This window comes from Anabrus simplex, chromosome 5 (assembly GCF_040414725.1).
Source record: "Anabrus simplex isolate iqAnaSimp1 chromosome 5, ASM4041472v1, whole genome shotgun sequence".
In the NCBI taxonomy this organism is placed as follows: domain Eukaryota; kingdom Metazoa; phylum Arthropoda; class Insecta; order Orthoptera; family Tettigoniidae; genus Anabrus; species Anabrus simplex.
In genome coordinates this window covers 341,254,516-341,277,898 of record NC_090269.1, presented here as the reverse complement: position 1 = coordinate 341,277,898, position 23,383 = coordinate 341,254,516, and the positions used below count along the sequence as shown (strand labels likewise).

General features: G+C 39.4%; 1 protein-coding gene and 2 non-coding genes across 6 annotated transcripts in view; 2 read left to right on the top strand and 1 right to left on the bottom strand.

Moving 5' to 3' along the window:
- Window positions 1-23,383, top strand: part of LOC136874084 (platelet binding protein GspB) — a 636,502-nt gene that overhangs the window by 343,093 nt on the left and 270,026 nt on the right. The gene's annotated exons all lie outside the window — the stretch shown is intronic.
- Window positions 3,422-3,495, bottom strand: TRNAL-CAA (transfer RNA leucine (anticodon CAA)). The gene has a single exon. It is a non-coding gene; the product is annotated as a tRNA-Leu (tRNA).
- Window positions 3,798-3,871, top strand: TRNAL-CAA (transfer RNA leucine (anticodon CAA)). The gene has a single exon. It is a non-coding gene; the product is annotated as a tRNA-Leu (tRNA).

The following is a 23,383-nucleotide window of genomic DNA, read 5'->3' as shown; positions in this document are numbered from 1 at the left end:
CCCAAATGAACGTGTAAAATGAGCACAGATACAAAAAACACATACCTTAAACAGGAGGTGCACACACAAACCAGGAACGGGTATTGTATAGGCTGGGAACTGTCCGCTGCATGTCAAGCCTTGCAATAGCTCACTTCTCAGGGGCTTGTTCTGTCAATGAATCCTACAGCATGTGAACACTGATCGTGCCTTTTTAATGATCATTTAATTTACAGATGAACCGCGGTTCCACTACAATGGAACCTTAAATCACCATAATATGCACTAATGGAGTGTTGATAAGCCTTGTTGGGTATGGCAGGCAGCTTTTCAGGTACAGTGGTGTGTGAGTGTATAATGTGGCATTGTGGGTGATCACATCTTGGTCCCCATTTCTTTGGGGGCTATCTGACTGGAGAACATTATCTGCGGTTTCTCCAAGATGAACTATCACCATTGTTGGAATATGTGCTACTCATTAACTGCTGCTGGATGTGGTTTCAACATGACAGAGGTCCACCACAGGCAGTGGTCGTCTGGAGCCATGCCCATGCATTGTATCATGATGAATGGATAGGAAGGGGAGGACCTGTTCCCTGGCCTGCCAGATCACTCGAGCTTACACCCCTGGATTTTTTCCTGTGGGGCTAGGTACAAGGCCTTTTTTTTTTTCAAACTCCAATCGTGCATGTAAGTAAACAAGAGATAGTCGGGAGCCAGATCTGTGCATCATACGATCACGCAACATCCCCTCTGCAACCTCTGCCATTGTCGGCTCCAACGCGCCAGTCGTAGCCAAGCTACTGGCAACTAAGATTGATACTCCCACCAAGTGTGACCTGCAAACTGTGATACGTTTTCTGCTAGCAGAAGGATGTAGCGTTTCCGAAATCCATCGCAGAATGAGTGTAGTGTTATGGTGTGGTGAAAACTATATGAGTGGTGGTAGAGTACGAGAATGGTGTCGGAAAGTTAAAGAAAGGCAAACAGGCATCCTTGACGATGGTGGGCAAGGACACAAGTGTGCCGCTACCATACGCATGGTGGAACGTGTTGATGAGTTTAAAGACATAGTTGGGCGAAGAACTTCAGGAGGCTGTCCAGGCGCACCTTACCTTACTGGCAGCAGACTTCTTTGCAGAGGGCATCACAAAGCTGGTGTCACGAGATGACAAATGCCTAAAAGGTTTTGGCAATTATGCAGAAAAAATAAGTATGAAACTACTAAACTTTTTTAGTAATGAAATCATTTTGTTATATCAATATGTCTTTTTTTATAGCCCATTGGATGTTGAAAAAACAAACAGCCCTCGTAAAACAACTGGTGTATACACAGGAGCCAGCCAGTCGTGGTCACTTTAGACTGCTCATCACCGAGGCATGGTGATCACTTACGCCGGAGATGTTGCAACATGCCAGACAGTCCTTACAACATTGCGCGCAGCCCTGTACCGACCACGGAGGTTGTCAGTTCGAGCTTTAAATGACATAGGTAATTGAAATCCTGTCACTTGTTTCCTAGCCTCTTCCATCCCAGCTCCATACCATATGCCCAGATACTGGTACCAACAGCGCTTTTCAGGACCAAATAAATAAATTAGTCTGTGGACACTCTTAAGTATGTAACCTTAACAAATCCCAGGGAATTGGCAGTAAGAAAAAAACTTGCATGGGATAAAAACCGCCTTACTCTCGAGCACTGCCCGCTATCACATCTTTGTCCGCACCCCTGCTAACTGAGCTATTGCGAGGCTTGCCATGCAGCAGGCAGTTCCCAGCCTATACAATACCCATTCGTGGTCTGTGTGTGTGCATCTCCTGTTGTAACCGTGTTGCAGTGAGTTAGAGTGACATCTTCAGAGTCTGGAATAAGTTCATACCTATCTGCCATAGCATGTTGTTATCGTTCCAATGGGGCATACTTTGCCCTACCCGTGTCCTACGAAACTTGGAATACGTACGATGTAGTTAACTCTAGTTGCCTGTATTTTTTATTTTTTTTTTGCTAGGGGCTTTACGTCGCACCGACACAGATAGGTCTTATGGCGACGAGCCTGTATTCTGACCACATCCTATCACCGCATTCTCACACAACCCACCTCCATCCCCTTTGCCACAATACCAACAGCCCTTTTTAGGGCCAAATATAGAAATCAGTCTCTAGAAAATATTAAGTATGCAACCTTGCCTCTCAGGCAATTGATGGTAAGAAAAAAAACTTGTGGTGGATTTGAATCTCCATACCCTTGAACACTGTCCACTATCATATCTCCGACCACAGCCCTGCCGAGTGGGCTATTGATAAGCTTGACATGCAGCGTGCATTTCCTAGCCTATACAGTACCTGTTCCTGGTCTGTGTGTGCACCTCCTGTTATAAGGTATGTGTTCTTCATATATGTGCTGTTTTGCAGGTTCATTCAGGGTACTCATAATGAATAACTATTAGCGCTCATGATTCCTGCTGTCTTTAGGTCATAACCACACATCTCGTTATATTAGCCTGGTTTAGTAGGAGGTACCGATGTATTTCAGAATTGTAGTAAACATGACGGTTTGCATAAAACAAAGTCACAAGGGACAGGTTGATCACCCAGTAAGTACAGTACTGTTTAGATTGCATAACTTAGAAACAATGTTAGGTTTTGGTCCACCCAATCAACACACATCACTTTACAAGTGAACTGTTTAAATAAAAACATATTAAAAATATTTAGGGACATGTTTCATCTCCATTTGAGACTTCATTAGCCATAACATCACGTGGTACATTATAAAACTCGAAAATCAGAAACTGAAAAAATGGAAGAACCCAATGCCTTTTTAAGGACTATTTGAGAAACGCAAAAGATATAAATATATATACATTATTTACACAAATTGACCTCACTTCTTGCAAAAACTTTTGTCTTCAATGTAAAAAAAAAGAAATATAACTTGAAATTGACAAGCCGAAACAGTTCAAAGGAACTTCCATTTTAAATACGGACAGCAACAATGGACATTGATTCCGTATGAGATGTTATGGCAAGCTTGTCAATTTCAAGTTATATTTCATTTTTTAACATTGAAGACAAAAGTGTTTGCAGGAAGTGAGGTCAATTTTTGTAAATAATGTGTATATATCTTTTGTGTTTCTCAAATAATCCTTAAAAAGGCATTGGGTTTTTCTATTATTTTTTTTCATTTCTGATTTTTGAGTTTTGTAATCTACCATGTGATTTTATGGCTGATGAAGTCTCAAATAGAGACAAAACAAGTCCCTAAATATTTTGAGTATGTTTTTATTTAAATAGTTCACTTGTAAAGTGATGTGTATTGATTGGGTGGACCAAAACCTAACATTGTTTCTTATCGAAACCGACTTTCAACCTATTAGGTCGTGTTACGTACATTTAGTACGTGTTGAAGAGATGTTAAGTACAGAACAAAAATGGCCAACCAGACACCAGTGGGATCCGAACCCACAACCTCCCGATTTTGCGTCGGTTGCTCTACCAATTGAGCTATGGTGGCCTAGGCCATCTTTGTTCTGTTGGAAAGGATCTAAGCTACAGGTCTGGTACTACTACCATCACACTGCAGAATGCGTTTAAGTTGCCCGTTGAGGGCCAAGTACTTAACATCTCTTCAACACGTACTAAATGTACGTAACACGACCTAATAGGTTGAAAGTCGGTTTCGATTACAATGCGGTCGTGAAAATTCAATATTCATTGACTTGGCCCTCAACGGGCAACTTAAACGCACTCTGCAGTGTGATGGTAGTAGTACCAGACCTGTAGCTTAGATCCTTTCCAACAGAACAAAGATGGCCTAGGCCACCATAGCTCAATTGGTAGAGCAACCGACGCAAAATCGGGAGGTTGTGGGTTCGGATCCCACTGGTGTCTGGTTGGCCATTTTTGTTCTGTACTTAACATCTCTTCAACACGTACTAAATGTACGTAACACGACCTAATAGGTTGAAAGTCGGTTTCGATTACAATGCGGTCGTGAAAATTCAATATTCATTGTTTCTTAGTTTTAACTGTATCAATACGGATGTACACGACGAAGTTCGTAAATTATAGTATTGCATAAACTTGTCAGTGATTGTGAATTGGTGATGTTATAAACAAGCGAGACAAATTATGATTGTAGTAGTCCTCTACCATTACCTTAGTAACTCTGAGACAGTTTTCCGTATTTAACCTAAGCTGGTAATAATCTGTTACCTCCAGCGACTAAGTTTGAACTGAAGCCAGTTCCCTTGCTCCAGTCTTGGTTGCTATATAGTGGGATGAGGGCTATATTGTAGGCAATGACTCTGTTTATTGGACAAGGGAGGGGAAGTAACAGTGATGGTAATGCTATAGGCAATAACTCTGTTCAGTGAAGAGGCAAGGGGAAGTGCTGCTTGGTCATCTTGTAATGTATTTTTGTGTATGAGGGAGTAAATGCATATTTGTTTGCTCTATGCTGTTTCTTTTGTGCAATGACCTTGACATTTCCAGTACTTCCAAGTTATTCATTCAGCTTCAGGAAGTTGTTTCAATAATATCGTAATATGCTCTGTTATACTAACTACATAACTCAAGTGGTCCGCTGGACCTAACAACGCCGGTTACGAAAATTTCTGTTCTGGTGGAACTTTCTTTACTTTTGTTCGAAAATTGTTTTGAAGTTATAACTATGGTTAAAACTAGACCATCAGTGTTATGTATTGGCAATGCTTCTTTTGAAGATGTGTTAGCGATATTGGATGAATGCACCAGTGGCGTAGAGGATTCTGACAATGACAATGCTGATAACATACAAAGTGACAACATCTAAGTTCAGACTTACAGATGATCTTCAAATTAAAAGTGAATGGGGAAAAAACAGATATCATCTTCGTGTTATGAGTAAGATAATATTTTAACTTTTCAAGTGTTTGCATGAATGACTATGTGAAATTGGTTTTGGATGTACCGTACCTAAAATGTAAGATGGCTGGTTTCCACGTAACTTTCTTTTTGAATAAATCATTTCATAATTTCATTGTTGGGAAGTCAACATTATACAGTACGAAGCGTAAAGCAAAGAGGAAAGTGGTCTATGTATCAAATTAGGAAATAGAATCGGTTATCAAGGGAAATGTGTGATAAATCTAGTTCTTTGAAATTATTTATGAAAAGACTAGACTGTTAAAGAATTTATCATTTGGGCGACAATTATAATGCAGATCAGTAATTGATTGATAGGCCTTTTCTTCTGCATTTTAATTTCCTTACTTGACTTCTTATACCAGTAAGCTCCTGGAATTTCAGCAGACAGCATTCAAAAATTATAATCTTAATAAGAAATTGGCTACAGAATAAAATATATACCAGTATACATTTATATTTAGAGAAATAATTGCGTTGCATTTAAAGCCCGCCTGGTGGCCATGATCGTTAAGGCATTGAAATCTAAACGGTCTGGCATCATGGTTAGCCAGTTCATGTCCTGTTGGTCAAAAAAATTTCACTATCAGAATGTTGGCCAGCAGGACAGGGGAGGTGGTGGTATACAATTTCTAACCGCTAGATTGCGTGCCAAAAGCCTGGATTAAATTCTTTATTGATGGCGATTCGTCCGTTGGATGGTGACGTTAAGCCTTGAGCTGACCCCTTGGTGCTATTCAACAGAACTAGACTATATGCCGGCACCGGGGTTTCACCCTATCCCTTCCTGCTATCGTATATTACGTCATTAATTTCGCACATTAACTCCTCTGATGAGGTTGACGTCACGAAGGGCATCCGGTCATAAAAAACCGGCACGACAGATTCATCTCACCTCATACCCGACGCCGCAGAGAAACGGTACAAAGGTTGGACAAACAAATTGTGTTGCTTTTCGATATTGTCAGGTTCGTTTTTTTTTTTTTTTTCCTTGGCTTTGAAAATATCGTCCCCCTAGAAAAATAATAGTTCTTTAGGAAGTCAGCATGATACAGTACTAAAGTAAAGTCGAAACAACCGTAGTTTATGTAGCAAAGGACACGTGCGTGGTACGAGTTCTATACCATAACCAAAGAATATGTATCGCACATACAAATACGATCCAAATTATGGGACTGTGATCATAGATTGTGATTAAAGAAAGCACGGCCGACAAAGCAACTGTTACTTTTGTTATAGTAGTTTAATCGTCTGTTTGTAGATGGCATTAAAATACGTTCTTTAAAGATGGCGCGTCGGCATATTTGAGCTTGACGTGTAGGATGACTTCGGGCGTGGAAATGGGTCACACCCAAATTATAAATTAGTGGTTCAGTGACAGTTCACATTAAAACGTTTCAGTGAACTTCCGTTTGTTATGAGCTGCGTCTAGAATCCGTTGTATCTTCGAATAATGTAAGTATTCCATTCGGAACTACAAATTGGAATGATGTGGCAACTTCGTTGCTAGGCTTTACTACCTCCTACGATTGTTCGTAGTAGCACCTTTTAAACAATGACATAATTCGTCGTCAGCACAGTGCTGGAATATCATTAAGTATCAGGAGGACACATTCCTTTAGAATTCATGGTAGGTCTAATTTATAAATTTATTGTAATGATCGTTGCTTGAATAGTTACTAACTTGAGTTTTTGTTTTGTTTTGGTACATTCAATCCTTGTTTGATATAAGTCTACATTTCTAAATATTATTATAAGAACAGTGTTAGTTCTTAAATCATATTTCAGTTCTGTCTGCTATTGTAAATAGTGTTGTTATAATTAATTGCTCGTTCGCCCCCCGTATTCTGAGCATGCGATTCCTGTAGGCTTTCAGATATGACATTTGACGTGAACTAGCTAGTACACTGTATGAATGGTACATAGGGCTTTGGCTGTTGATCGTTGTTTCATAATTTTTAGTGAAGTTTTATAGAATTTTTTTTTTTGAATACTTAATGGGGCCTGCAATTGTTCATGTAGCTTATTCAGTTTAACAGTTTGTATGAAACATGAAAGGAGGAAAGAAATTTAACTATGCTGGAGTTGGAATAAATATTTTATGAAATATAATGTGCTGCTTACTTAAGCGTAAATTCACTGCACTGTATGCTAGAAACTGATTAATTGTATTTACTCCATTATTTTGCCAAAATCAAAGTTCATGTTTTCTTCCTTTTCACCTATTGTCTACCAACTAATCTGGACTGCTTAAAATGCAGTATTTTCTCACATTAATTTGTTCCTTTTACCTCAATAAATATATCTAATAACATGTAGGAGTGTCTATAAATAAATTGGTAATAACCAACTTCTTTACCAATACTGCAGGTTTTTCTTTGGTATCTGAGTGTCTTTTACTGCATTTGATCCATAGAGGTTTTATTACACAGTCGTGACATTAACCTCTAATTCCATTGTCTATGTAGTTTTACACCTTACACTCGTTACTTCTACCACTTGATCCTTTTCAATATAAAGCATAGTTTTTATTTATTTATTTTTTTATATACCGAGCTCGATAGCTGCAGTCGCTTAAGTGCGGCCAGTATCCAGTATTCGGGAGATAGTAGGTTTGAACCCCACTGTCGGCAGCCCTGAAAATGGTTTTCTGTGGTTTCCCATTTTCACGCTAGGCAAATGCTGGGGCTGTACCTTAATTAAGGCCACAGCCGCTTCCTTCCCCCTCCTAGCCCTTCCCTGTCCCATTGTCGCCATAAGACCTATCTGTGTCGGTGTGACGTAAAGCAATTAGCAAAAAAAGTTTTTTTATACATGACCTGTCAAGCATCAGCAAATGATAATGTAATAATAATAATAATAATAATAATAATAATAATAATAATATTAGTTTTACATCCCACTAACTTACTTCTACAGTTTTTGGAGGTACCATATTGCCAGATTTTTATCTTGTAAGAATTCATGTAGGCTAGGTATATGTCAGTAAATCTACTAACGTGAGCCTGACATATTTGAGCACCTTCAAATACCATTGACTAACTTAAGCTTAAAAGGCCAGCACTCTATTGTCTTGAGCTACTTGGTGTGGCATATGATAATTTACACAAACATTTTAAACTCATCATAACAAATCAAACTTTTACTTTACAATGGCGAAAAATGAAAGTATCCTCCTATTCAATACATCATATATTCCGTCATTAGACGGAGTAAACAAGTTCAGACATGTTTCGGCTCGTTTGAGCCATCTTCAGTGAAAAAATTAGGGGGGTTGGAAAAATTTACATAATATGAGTTGAAAAAATGCTATAAAACATAATGAAAGCGCAAATGAAAAAACAAACAAAAGAGAGCCTAGACGGAAACAAAATAGTACAAATATACAATATTTACATCAATATGCAGAGCAAAAAACAACTTAATGCGACAAAATTCAGTGACACAGGTGACACTTTGCTCAAAATAGTGTACCGTACTAAGATAAATTTTGGTCCCATTGTCATGTTACAGATTCTCTTTTTCTAACAGTTGGGCAGTATTTTCAGTAAAGAATACACCTCGTGGACTCTATGAGACCTACGAAATAAGGTGCAGGATTACTATTTCAAAATTTACTTTGGAAACCTGCAGATTTTAGGGAACTGTAACATCATAGATGTAAATTAAGTGAAATATAAAGTGTGGAGAAATATTAACATTGGTATGGTACCTGCCGGTATAATTCCTTGTATGATATCTATTGCTATATACGGTTTCATTTGAAACAAATTGGAATTAAAAACTGAAAGGGATAAGATTCACTTTTGAAGAAAAAGGAAAGGAAAAACTGTACATCTGGAATCAATTTTAAACTTAGCCTTCTTTTAGCTAACTTATTACAAAAGGGAAACTATTTTCTAAAGCTTTTAAGTTTGTTTCTGTTATATTCTTAAATATTCGTCATCCATAGTTTAGGCCTACTACAAGTCCAGTTTATAAAATATTTAAAGGTCTGTGGTGCTAATGATTTAAAATTGCTGCATGCTACCTATAAAAGATATCATACAGCCTAGTAAGAACTTTGAACAAGAAATATGCATCTTGGGCTTACTCATACTCAGAACAGGTGGGTTAATCTGTTTAGAGATAAGTTGTGAAATTCTAATAAAGGGCTGCCCCCGCGGTCTAGGGGTAGCTAGTCTGCATCTTACCTGGAGGCTCCCAGTTCAATTCCCAGTCATGTCAAGGATTTTTACCTGGATCTGAAGGCTGGTTCAAGGTTCACTCAGCCTTTGCAAGAACAATTAAGGAACTATCCAACAGTGAGATAGCAGCCCCAATCTAGAAAGCCAAGAATAAAGCCACAGAGGATTCGAAGTGTTGATCACATGTTACTTTATAATCTCAAGACATTCGGGCTGAGCAGCAGTTGCTTGGTATGCCAAGGCTCATCAGGGCTGTGGCTCCATGGATTTTGTTTTTGTTCAAAATCTTAGTAAAAGAAATATGGTATAAGTAGTGAAATCTTGTGTACTTAAAGCTAGTAACCTGTTTCTTAAGAATCTTTCCAGACCTGCTAGCAACAGAGTAAAATAAGTTGCATAGGAATGATATGTCTTCAATTTTACAGACCTGGTAATCCTGGGGAATGGAATTACATTACATGAGGTATTATTTGAATGGAGAGTGAGAATTTCCTTAGAAAGAAAATAGATTTAGTAAAACTTTACTAACACGGATGCAATACAGAGGTTAGGAATCAATATATCGTGGCTTACTCAGTATCGTAACACGGTGTACAAGGCTGCCAACGTAAGTGTGGCTAGTGATAAGACCATTCGTCTGGGAGCAAGTGAAGGGGGTCTGGGGGCATAAGCCTCCAGCTTAGAGTGTGAGAAGTCTATAGGCTTCTACTCTCACCAGCGACAGTAATGGCTTGTGACAAGACCATTCGTCTGCCTAAAATAATGAATTTCACTCCTCCTGTAGCTACTTCATATATTCATATTGCGGATGCCTCTGTCACATGCCACAACATTTTCAAACTTTGCGGTTTTGTTATTTTCACAGAATGTGGCAGCTCTGTGGCCATACACAATGCTCTGGCCAGTAGGAAAACAGTAAATGGTCGCATTTCCCAGACTGACATAGGCTCATTTTTAATTTTATATAGCCAGGCTGATTGGTTCAGACTGTTGAGACGCTGGCCTTCTGACCCCAACTTCGATCCTGGCTCAGTCCGCTGGTATTTGAAGGCACTCAAATATGTCAGTCTTGTGTTGGTAGATTTACTGGCACATAAAAGAACCCCTGTGAAACTAAATTCCGGCATTTTGGTGTTTCTGAAAACCGCATTAGAAGTTAGTGCAACGTAAAGCCAATAAATTTATTATTATAAATTTATATAAGTAAGAATACTTCTCAGGGCGGGTTGGTGGGTCCTAGCCCAGCATGCAGGAAGGATCTTTCCTTTTTGCTATTTCAGGTATCACTTCAAATAATTTTTTGCATAATTTTCTCATTTCTAAACATGCACCTTCATGTTAAAGCTGTTGATTCCTATAGAGAACCTGAAATACTTGTCCCGAATGAATGAATGAATGAATGAATAATACCGACATAAATGGTCTGTTATTGGACATTATAGATTTTCCAGCTAACTCATTCCTGGTTGCCAGCGTTTCGCCGCAGTGTGCTAAGTTGGGCTCATCAGTTGGTAAATAGCACACCCACCAAGGCGCATGACTGTGGAGGCCTAGGGAAGTTTCCATTTCCCTCCCCTTCAGGAGGTAATGCCTTCTCTCTGGCCGGGAGATGCAGCGCATTTGGTGGTTTGATGGAGTTGGGAGAGGGGGGGGAAGGAGGTTTGATTTGGTGAAGAAGGTGGGAAGGGTTTCGACCTCTTGGCTAAGTGCTTTATTAAACGGTTCAAAATTGTACATTTGGATTTTTTTACATGGTTGCACATTCTTTCTGAGCAGGATTACATTGTTGATTTATGTGGTTACATATTATTACATTTCGGTTATTTCCAGAGTTGCTTACACATGGATGTTAAATTTAAATGTGGGTACCAAGGAGAAGGTCGAGTACAATGTTGTGATAGAAGGAAGAGATGTTAACTAGCGATGCGAGTAGAAGGCGGAGAAGGTCAGATGTAGGTGGTGGTGATAAAAAGTAGCTGGGTGGGGGTGGATAGGAACGGTTATGTGGACTAGGTAATGGGGGTGGAGGGCAGGTCGGGGACGGCTACGAGATGTGGTAGGGCAGGTGACAGGTTGGGGAGGAGAGCGAGATAGTTCAGCTCGGTGATGGCAGCCATAGAGATGTATCCCTTGGCGGATAAGGCGATGAGTGTCTTCAGGAGACGGGAAGTGGAGTCTCACCAGGTAGGTCGGTCCATCTTCGTTATGAATACGGAACGCTCTTCTCACAGGTAGTCCTGCCTGGCGGAGTTCATAGACTATGACGTCCATTGGTATACTGGGGTTCACACCGCGCATGACGCAGCTGGAGATGGTATTGCGGACGGGCGGCGGTGATGATGAAGTTGGACTTGCTGTATCCCCAGGGGTATTGTTGGCGATTTCCTCTGCAGGTGGTCGGAGTGGTGTGTTCTGTGGACTGGGTTGAGTAGGGGTAAGGGGAGATATCATAAGAGGAGAAGGATGGGACATAACTGTGGTGGTTATAGGAATATTGGGGGAGGTGTGAGCGGGAGTGGTGGCGATGGTGGTAGTGATAGGGGTGGTGTAAGAAGAGGACGGAGGCTGCGGCGGTGGTGGTATGTATGGAGGTGGCTTGGTTGCTGCTGGTGGTTTAAAATACCTTCCATGTACTGAGGACAAGGTTCCACTACATGCGGGTAGCCGGCGATGTATATACCCTCGTTGAGAGCTTGCTGAACGGCCTCTTCCTTGGCAAGTTGAACAAGGGCCCGTTGTGTTGGGACGAAATTTTTCTGTATCCGGGATACATTTTCAGCTGGAATGCAGTTTCTGCAGAGATGGCGGAGAAGGTCTTCATCAGAATAGGCGAAATCAACGCTGCAAACGATGCAGTTAGGCATTATGGGGAGGCCGACTTCCAATGCACTGGCACTGCCAGTGGCTCCAAGTAGCCTATGCAGTGGCCCCTACAGTATGCACTAGCCATGCATCTTGGTGGGTGTGCTATTTGCCAACTGATGAGCCCATAAACTGACCATTTATATTGGTATTATAAATTTACTCATTTGGGACAAATATTTCAGGTTTCCTGTGGGAATCAACATCCATATCATCTGATGGCCAGGCAGGCATCAATTTTTGGTAATGAGATAAAGTCTCTCATAGTGCATTGGCACTGCCGGTGGCTCCTAGTAGCCTACGTAGTGGCTTCCACGGTATGCACTAGCAATGTGTCTTTGTGGGTGTGCTATTTACCAACTGTTGAACCCAACTTAGCACACTGGGGCGAAACGCTGGCAACTAGGAATGAGTTACCTGGAAAATTTATAATGTCCAATAACGGACCATTTATATTGGCACCTCTATGTTAGTAAAGTGTTACCATAGAATTGTCCAATTTTACAAACAGGATGGATGTGGCAAACACTAGTGAGGTTTGGATAAAAGCAAAACTTAACTTAGTTTAACCCTCTTTGAGCCAGGCGGTAGTGTGCGAGCACCCGCTTGTTAAATTGCCAAAGCCGATCATGTCAGCCTTTAAAAATCCAGTCGGAAGTGGCTAGAGCTGATTACATCGGCCGGCTTAAAATTCTGTGATGTAGATAATTCTGTGGCAACCTGTAGCGACATGTATACTTTTGTAACAACCTGTAGTAAAGGGGCTAAAAGTTATGTGCTTCGGCAGTTCTATGAGGGTGTTCTAGCTTTCACAAGAGTCGTTTCCTGTGTTTTGACATACCGCTGACCGGTCAGTAAGAGATTGCTCCTTGCAGTGAGTGAATTTGTGGCATTAAAATGGCAATTGGTTCACGTGATATATTTTCAGCAGGTATTGATGATGATGAATTAATGCAGTATTTGAACATTGCGAGGTTAATGCGGATGATTTATCGGATTTGTATAATAGGAATCAGTTGAGGGATGTTCCACCATTCAACACTTTATATAATGCATAACATTTATTAAGTGAAAACCGATTTCAATTCTCTGGAATCATCATCATTTCACAGTAAATAAATAAATAAATAAATAAATAAAAAAGGATCTTAACAATCAACATGAAATCTAACCCATAAACACACTTAAAATGGTTGACATGGGTTATTTGACATAAAAAAACGTTAAAATTTAAAGAACGTCCTAGGATTCAGGCCACAGATAACTGTAGTGCATTTGTACAATGTTGAACAGAGTTTTAAGATAACATTTTTAACATATGTTTTTATATCCACAGTAACAAATAAGAACTTCACAGTATTCCTCAACTTCAAGTTTTTATATATTATCTTAAAACTCTGTTCACCGAGCGAGTTAGCTGTACGGTTAGGGATGCGCAGCTGTGAGCTTGCAACCGGGAGATAGTGGGTTCGAATCCCACTGTCGGCAGCCCTGAAGATGGCTTTCCGTGGTTTCCCATTTTCACACCAGGCAAATGCTGGGGCTGTACCTTAATTAAGGCCAAGGCTGCTTTCTTACCACTGCTATCAATTTGAAATTACTGGTTCAGTGCTCAATAAAAACATGTACGCACACACAGTTTTGATGGAGTAAAAGCTAGACGCCATTGGTGCGAATCTTGAACTGTTACTGAATAAATCACTCAAATTAGCATAACAAGTAACAAGAGCTAGAAAGCTGTTACACATCAAACCATACAGGTTTACATGGGCCCATTGTTTAAAACCTGCTGATCCAGCCACAAGAATGAGATATTCTGAATGCTATCTTGCATCATAGAATGATCGTTTATTCGACCCACAGCTTGTGTTCTTTTTGCATGATGCCTGGTTTCATCTTAATGGTCGTGTGAACTGTCATAACTCTCGCTATTGGTGTACAGAAAATTCTAATGGTGTTTATGAAGTCCCTCGTTATAAAGGATGACACTTCCAGCATTTTTTATAAGGTAAGATTTCATATACCAGTACAGTTGTATACACGCACTACATAAGTTGGCTGAGGCAGCTGCTGTAACGTAGACTGCAAACACCGTGCACTCGGTCTGGGTTTATAAGAGAGACCCTGTATGTTTTGTAGGCATTTTTAAAATACACAAGTTGCCATTGTCACTTCCTTTGTATCACAATTATTACTGTAGATCAGGGCCTCTCAAACGCCCAAAATCTCACGCGTGCGAAGAGAGGCGCAAGAGCTCCGTGCACTGTGCATCGCTCGGCTCGACTCGGACCAACACTTCGTCTCTGGGCTACTCGGTTAAGCTCGGCTCAACTCGTCTCAACTCGGCTCGGTTTTGGAACACTACGGAGCAAGTGAGGAAGAGGGAGACAGGGAGAGCAAGGGAGACAGCTGTGGGGAAAGAGAGAGACAGCGCTATTGCTCCAAATCGAGGAGTGGGGGTCTGCACTCTGGTCAACCAAGCGCAGTCGTCTTTTGCACCGTGCACAGTGCATGCACCAAGCGCATGCACCCTGAGAGGCCCTGCTGTAGATATTAAATAAAATGTAATATCAGCTGAGCCTGGATGATGTGTCCTCGCTGTAGTTGCAAGCTGCGCGGCCTATACCATTAGCTGCACACCGGCAGAAAAAGAGTTGAAATGTTCTCACATGGTAAAAATACTTTGTGATTTTTACACACAATAATAACTGGTGTATTTATATATATTGTGTGTGTGTGTATCCCTCATCCTGAACACTGGTCATTTCTCCCATAATTCCACCAACTGCCTTACATAACCACCGGGCAAGTTGGAACTTGCACCGGGAGATAGTGGGTTTGAACCCCACTGTCGACAGCCCTGAAAATAGTTTACCATGGTTTACCATTTCCACACCAGGCAGATGCTGGGGTTGTACCTTAATTAAGGCCATGGTCACTTCCCACTCCTAAGCCTTTCCTGTCCCATTGTCACCATAAAACATACTGTATCTGTATCTTACTTAACTCTGGTGTTGCTAAGGAGGTGTATGAGGGGAAATGAGTGAAGTAATCTTGTTGCTTCACATCAGGCTACAAGGTGCTATCACATTTCAGTCTTCCAAGCCCGGTGTACTGTATTCAGCAACTGATCCTATGAGACACACCTGGCACCCCATTTGTCACAGGGAGACTGTAAAAAACATAGTATTACCAATGTATTTCATACCTCTCCTACTCTCACATTGTCAAAGCTAATGATGAGGTGGATACAGGTCAGTTGAAGTAACAAACTTGTTTTAGCTCACAGTCTAGTAACCCAGTCACGAAGCTCTAATAAGACGAAGGTTCATTCATTTGACAGCTGGAGCGACACTAACACCTCTGAGGTAGAGGCAACTTGCTAGCAGACAACAGAGAACATATGATACTACAGTCTAAAATGGTCATAACTTCTGAACCATTCATGCAAATAATGTCCTGGCAAGGTTATTGTAATCCTTACAAAATAGTGGAGGAGGTCAAACAATCTATTTCGATGAGGAGTTCGAGGATATCAAAATATTTATTTAATTTTAAGGAGGTTTTTTACCGCGGACTATAATATAAAATCGCTTCTAGAAGGCAACCGTTTGGAAATGGGTATATACCATCATGGACTTTTTGTAGAGGTTTCTATGCTCTACAATTCGTACGTTTACACTTGGGATCTAAAGCCAAGAAAACTAGTGACCGACCGATCTTTGTGTCTCTTTCTTCGTATTTACTATATATCGGATAAGGGATACTGTGTTATTTCACGAGCTTTGAAATATACCGGTATTCGGAAATATAAGTTATTAGCACATTATAATGTTAGTGGTTTTACGTCCCACTAACTACTTATTTGAGCACCTTCACCACCGGACTGAGACAGGATCGAACCTGCCAAGTTGGGCTAAGAAGACCAGCGCTCTACCATCTGAGCTGTTACTCAGCCTAGCTATTAGCCCATAGGTAACAATAATTATAGAAAATATAATTTTCATTTGGTCATTTATATCTGATACATTTTTACCGTATGAGCTGTAATAATGGAGATATTCAAGCGTTTATTACAAAGTGTATCAACAGCCAAGCATTGCTGACGAAGTATTGTTATTCCATCACGGTAGCAAACTAACTGGCTATGGTGGTTGTTTTCGTGATTGTCTTTATAATATCCTCCCCCCCACCACTTCCATGGCACTACAGCCCTTGAAGGGCCGTAGCCTGCCAAGCGACAGCTGCTCAGCCTGAAGGCCTGCAGATTACGAGGTGTCTTGTGGTCAGCACGACGAAACCTCTCAGCCGTTATTCTTGGCTTTCTAGACCGGGGCTGCTATCTCACCGTCAGATTGCTCTTCAATTCTAATCACGTAGGCTGAGTGGGCCTCGAAACAGCCCTTAGTCCAGGTAAAAATCCCTGACCTTGCCGGGAAACGAACACGGGGCCTCCAGGTAAGAAGCAGGCACGCTACCCCTACACCGCAGGGCCGGCGTCTATATAATATGCAAAATAATAATAATGTTATTTGTGTTACGTCTCACTAACAACATTTACGGTTTTCTGAGATTCGAGGTGCCGTAATTTTGTCCCATGGGAGTTCTTTTACGTTCTGACAATGTTCTAGGCTCATAAAACTTACCAACACTGACATTTACCTTTCTGAATCCTTAGGAAAAAATTACACTGACTGTTGTTAATTTAGGAGCAATTTATAGTGTTTCCGTAATTTATGTTGACTGCATTTTAATCAGTACAGCTGTAGTGAACATACAGCATTTCCTCTACCTCGCCGCTTGGAGTGCTGTAGTTGCCTCGGATGAAAAATATCATCAGAGCTTTGCGACTGGTATACTAGACTGTGTTCTATCCCATACTATAAGACATTGCAGATTGTAAATATTGTAACTGACCAGTATGAATCTGGGCTGACTTGCAGTGATTAGGTACATACTTAATCTGTATTATTGAATTATGTAGGGTCGAAGCAAACTGAAGTTCCTTTGCAGTGAACAGATATAGATTCATCATCATGTTTGGTGTTCTAGATGTAGCAGTGGCAGTGATTCTACAAAATTTTAAAATACAAGAGGTGATAACAATATACAAAAGTGGGTCTCTATTCCCTTTATATTTTGGTGATACAATTCTTCTAGTTTTTCCATGTAGTTAATCATCATGTCCGTATTATTTATTTTATAACTTCCCTAATTATAGAGATGCCACTAGGTCAAATTATACTTATTGTGTTTCTCACCAGCCAGTAATGACTCTTCAAAAGTTATACTAGTTTAGTAAGGTAAAAGTAAGGGATAACATACAATGTTCTACTGCATAGGAAATAAAATACAGGAGTATTTGAAATATCATTGTAGATGTGATACATCAAATCTGCCCAGAAAGAGGTTTTTTTTTTTAATAAAAGAAATATAAAATCCATGTAATTCTGGGTGTTCTATAACTTTCTTTCATACAAAAATTATAAGTCTATTATTCATTTTTATGTAAAGAACATGTTTGTTAGATATGTCAGTCTTGTGTTGTATTCTCTTTAATATTGAACTGGAACAAGGGGAGGTTTTGCCTGTGAGTCATATGTTGGCTGTGATGCTCCCTGGAGCTATAGGGATTCCTTGTGAGTCAGGGAACATAGTACTTGGCAGCATGTAACTTTGTTAGTATGATGGATTTTCTCCATGTTTATTGAGAATCATAAAACTGTAAACAGATTTTTATTGCTTAATTTATCAAAATGATCAAATAAAGACTGTACATCTCTCAAAACATTTTTGGTTGTAGCTCTTGAAATGGAATTCCCTGAAGAAACAAAATAGTAATAGCTACTGGTATACATAAGCTTAATAAATGCTGCTAAGGTTGTGAAATATATTAGCTGTAAGTTCACCATTACTATTTGTATCATTGACCACCAAACAAATTTTGCTGTATAAATAAGTGGCCTGTACCTGATGTTTATCTATATTTAAGGGGACTTAATTCAAAACTTTTCCTATATGATAACATGGTTTTGTGTTCTATGTAGTGATGAATTTTTCTACTTTTTTTCAAGGAGTTGTATGTAGGTAATTGCAGAAGCCTTAACAATAGCTCCCTTCTTGATGGGGTACAGTAACATTCTCTGTAATCTATACCACTACCCCTTGTCCAGGCAATATTGTCTCTGTATTGCATCATTTAATTTCCTTCTTTATTGGAGAACCTAACTTCAAAATAATTAAATTGACGGCTAGCAAAGATGATATTAAACATGCCGTATAAGTGAAACTGTAGTAAGTTATCATATCAAGTACCTTAAAAGTTTCCTCCAGCTACAATTGACAGCCTAGAAAATTACACTGCCACCAACAGAAATAGTAGCAGTTTATAGCAGTTTTCAGGCTGCAAAAAAAAAAACTTCCTGAGGACAGTTACCTTTGAGAGATCCATATAAAATTACTTGCAGATAAAACCATGGCTTGTACAATGTTTAGATAGTTTGTCTGTGGAAGATGGGTGCAAATGGACTATCTAGGGAATTATTCGAGAGAAAGGCAAGAAGTTTAGGAACCGATCCAGATTCTATTTCCTATTGATTTGGCCATGGAGGTAGTACTGCTGTGAAAGTTGCCTTATAGGTACCTTAACCAAATATTTTACAAATGTTTAATACAGTTATATAAATTACATTAGCTGTGTGTTACATTTGGCCAATATGAAAGTTACATCTTTCTTTCACTTATTTTCCTGTATATTTACAGCTAGGAGGCATAGACCATGACGATACAGTTGTTAAACATGTAGGTTTGCTCTCTTAACTGTACACACAGTTCTTACTCAACTGAATTTATCTTAGTTCTGTTCATTTTGTTCCCATGCTCAAGAAGTGCTATCAGTTTGGTGTGTTTTTGTAGTTTGATTTAGATTGCAATTCAGTTTATCTGAAAGTTTTGTACTTTACTGTGCTAGTGTTATAGAACTTTATAGAAATTACAAACCAAACCAACAAACCCCATGGCACTACAGCCCTTAAAGGGCCTTGGCCTACCAAGCGACCGCTGCTCAGCCCGAAGGCCTGCAGATTATGAGGTGTCGTGTGGTCAGCACAACGAATCCTCTTGGCTGTTATTCTTGGCTTTCTAGACCGGGTTATAGAAATTACATTTGTAATAAATATCTAGATCATATTGTCTGGATATTGAGTTGGTTTGGTAATTGCCTTATTTGTTTATGGTCATATCTTGATGCTGCTTAAATACATGAGACCCATGACAGTAGATTCACTGGCCTGTTTCCAGGATAAAATTATGGCACTCTGTTGAAATTGTCTAAATCTTGGTAGCATTATTAATGGAAGTAATGAAATCAACCCTGAAATCAATAACAAAGGTACAACATTTTATCATCAAGTCAGAGAGCTTTTATGGGATGACAGAGTACCCAAGACAGTGAAATTAACATTATGTAAACAGTATTTCATTCCAATTGTAACATACAGACTAGAAACGCTGGTAACTAGTAAGAGACAAGATAGTAAGATTCAAGCAGTAGAAATGAAATTTTTAAGAACATCGGTTAAAAAGACAAGAAGAGAGAGAATTCAAAATATTAAAATCAGAGAAGAGCTAAATATAGAACCGTTAGTAAAGAACATACAAAAAGCAAGACTGAGATGGTTCGAACATGTAAAAAGAATGGGAAAGGAACGGGTAGCAAGAAGGGAATTGGAAAGAGAAGTTAAGGGAAAGAGATCAGTTGGAAGACCGAGAAGAAGGTGGATGGATCAGATTTGGAAGGACATTAGAGAAGCTGGATTGGATGTGACGGTAGTAATGGAGCAGGAAATGTGGAAGGACAGTAAGGAGTGGAGGAGGCTAGTTAATCATACCCGGGCAACTGGAGTGGGACATTTATGATAATGTTGTCCAAATTGCGATAGTAATTGAAGAAACTTTAAACATTACTATTATTTTAGGTAGATAGATTTATTTATCATCAACAGGTTATTTGCCCAATTATAGATGATTCAATAAAACAGTATACACAACAAATACACTTGAAATAAGTAACACTCATTTCCTAAAATAATAACCAAATTTAAACTGAACCTAGATACATGTATATATACAGTGCAGGACATAAGTATTCATACGGATGGGTTTATATGGAACAGCATTTTATAAGATTTAATTGAAGGGGTCGAGGCAGAAGAGTGCCAAGCAACATTTTTGGCAAAATTGAGCTGTCGGTGACATCTGTTGACGATTATGATAAGCTATCAGTAAATACTGGAAACTTGCATAGAAACACATTCAGTTGGCACTGCATGTGGCTTTCATCTTGTTGCCCCCAACAGTTCTTAGAATCACTCGGAGCTAAACAGTGTCAAGCAACCAGGAGACCAGGATGACCGTGGATTGTAGGAGGAAGCTTGTGTTATAGAGTGATTCTGAAGAATATCCCAGTGATCCTGATGTAGACCCTGACTATCTTTCTCACATAGCATGTGAAATTTCCTCTGAAAGTGGAAGTGAGGTATGTGTTGCTTGGCATTATTTTGAACATAACAGAAGTTTCCACCATTTTTGCTGGGGTTAACAGAAAAACTAGTGCATAATTTTGCAGCACTCTTGTTAAAGTAATCGTTATTAGTTACATAACAGAGGATACAACATGGGTATTTCTCATTCTAAGACTTGGTGTTTTGCACTGTTTAGTGTATTCTGGATCATTCAAGGTCACCATTACATTCGCCTGAGAAAGGTCCAAATTCTAGGAAGAGAAAGAGGTGTATTAAGAAGATACAGATGAATAAGAAGAGGCGAAACGAAGGAAGAGATTATGTAGCGCGTAATACCGGAAAAGTTGTTCCAGGAGCAAAAGTTGGAGAGTTGTGTCGCTGTCCCCTGAGATTTTTTGAACTTGAACAACAGATATGGGCAATATATAATGGGTTTTGGGATCTCGCTGATTTTGATAAGCAAAATGTTTATTTATTTGGATGCATTGAAGCTATTCCTGTAAAACGGAGTTGTAGGGCACCTGAAGGAGAGCCAAGCTAAAAAAAAAAAAAAAAAAACTTTGTTTACCAAGTGAAAACCGATGGTATAATCCGGCGAATCTGCTAGAAGTCATTTATGAGTATTCATGGTCTGCAGAACCACCGAGGAAGATTAAACAATATAATAAAAAGAATAAAGTCTAAGGCAAGCACACCCCCAGCAGATAAAAAAAGAAAACATAATAGGCCTAATCGTGCTTCAGATGAAGCTGTAGCACTAGTTCACCAGCACATTAAGAGGTTTCCGAAGTATCAATCGCATTACAGTCGAATGCAAAACCCCAGTAGAATGTACTTCGGAAGTAATATGAACATTAAACAAATGCATGACTTACACTTGAAATTTGCTGCTGAAAACAACGCCCCAGCTGTGTCAGAGGATAAATACAGACGAATTTTCAGTGAAGAGTACAATATTGGCTTCAAACTCCCTCCCTCAGATACCTGTAAGACGTGCGACTCCCTACAAGTGAAAATAGATCATGGTACTGAAGAAGAGAAAAAAATCTTCCAAAATTGAGAAAGAATTCTATCTATGGTCAGCAGATGCACTGAGAGCAAAGATGGCTGAATACTGCGAGTTAGCAAAAGAAAATTCTTCAGTTCATGTAATATCTGTCGATTTACAGCAGACCTTACCAACACCTAAACTCACTTGTTCACTAGCGATTTATCTACAGAAATTGTGGACATACAGTGTGGGAGACTGTGCTAAAGACTTCAGGTGCATGTTTTCGTGGGATGATAGTATTACAGTGACGATATAGGTAGTGCATTTTTGAAGTATCTGAGAACAAACGCCGTCGATGCTAAAAATAATGTGATTTTTACTGATAACTGTGGGGGTCAGATTAAAAACTGGAATATAATGGTACTCTGGTCATATTTAATTCATACTAAACGATTTAATGAGATCGAACACTGGCTTTTAACATCTGGCCAAACATTCTTGCCATCAGATAGAGATTTGCCAAAATTGAGAAGTACCAACGAAATGAACCGCATGTGTACGACCCTGCCAAGTGGAAACATATCATTCAAGAATGTGGGAGAAAGAAGAGGTGAGATGCTATTTGCTTTATGTCGCACCAACACAGATAGGTCTTATGGCGACGATGGGACAGGAAAGGCCTAGGAGTGGGAAGGAAGCGGCTGTGGCCTTAATTAAGGTACAGCCCCAGCATTTGCCTGGTGTGAAAATGGGAAACCACGGAAAACCATCTTCAGGGCTGCCGACAGTGGGGTTCGAACCCACGATCTCCTGGATGCAAGCTCACAGTTGCGCAACCCTAACCGCTCGACCAACTCGCCCAGTGGAGAAAAAAGAAGTTCAGTGTAACAGACAAGAAACAAGACGACTTCTATGACCTGGCGGCACTAAAAGTTGGACTCCTGAACACCAGTAAAAGAACATGTGTAAGTGGCATGGAATTTAAATTCACAGACGTAATTTGTTTCAAATTTTAAGCAAGTAATCCATGGTTTATCAAACTAAAAACAAGCGTGAATGTGGGTTATGAAGACTGTAATGTGCAAAAAAGAGGCAACACCACAACGTTGAGCTTGAAACAAAAGTACACTACTGTGCAAAAAGTAATGAAAAACAAACTGGAAGATGTGTTGAAACTCCTGGACTATATCCCACCTGTCCATCACCAGTTTTATCTCAGCTTGATTGCTGACTCTGAAGACACTAATGAAGTTAAAGAAATGTAGGAAAGGAGCAGCTGATCTGTTAGTTTTAAATGTTATGCATGTGCAGTTAAAAGTTCCTAAATTCCATATTTTGAAAAGATCATCATAGTGAAAAGATACAAACAGACCTTTTTCTGTGACGGATTTATGTTGGTTTATTTAAATTTCTTTTCAGTTGCCAGTTCCACCCTGATTTCCACTACTACCAATTTAAATATTATTGGTGGAAATGTTATTTTAATTAAAGATTGGTGTTAGTTTTCATTTCTGATTAAAATAGTTGAAATTTCAGACATTGTTTCATTATCATAAAATAATATTCCTAAGATAAGTGTCACTCCCACTGGGGCAATAAAGTGCCAAGCCACAGTATTCTGTGACATGGTATTAAAAGTATTGACTTTTGCCCTACAAATAGCAGCCCAAAAGAAATTATGCCTGCAAATCACATAAAAATGAATATTACTGAACCTTTCAATGCTATTAATACATCATTCCCGTAAATGGTATGATTTCACGATTTGAACAAACTTTCTAACTGCTCTCCCTTAAAATTAAGGAAATTTTGCTTGGCACTCTTTTGCTCCGACCCCTTCAATTATACAAGAGGACATATTTAAGTAAAGGACATCTATTTATTAATATTTCAACCTAAACATATACATACAGGTAATCAACACAAAATGACTCCT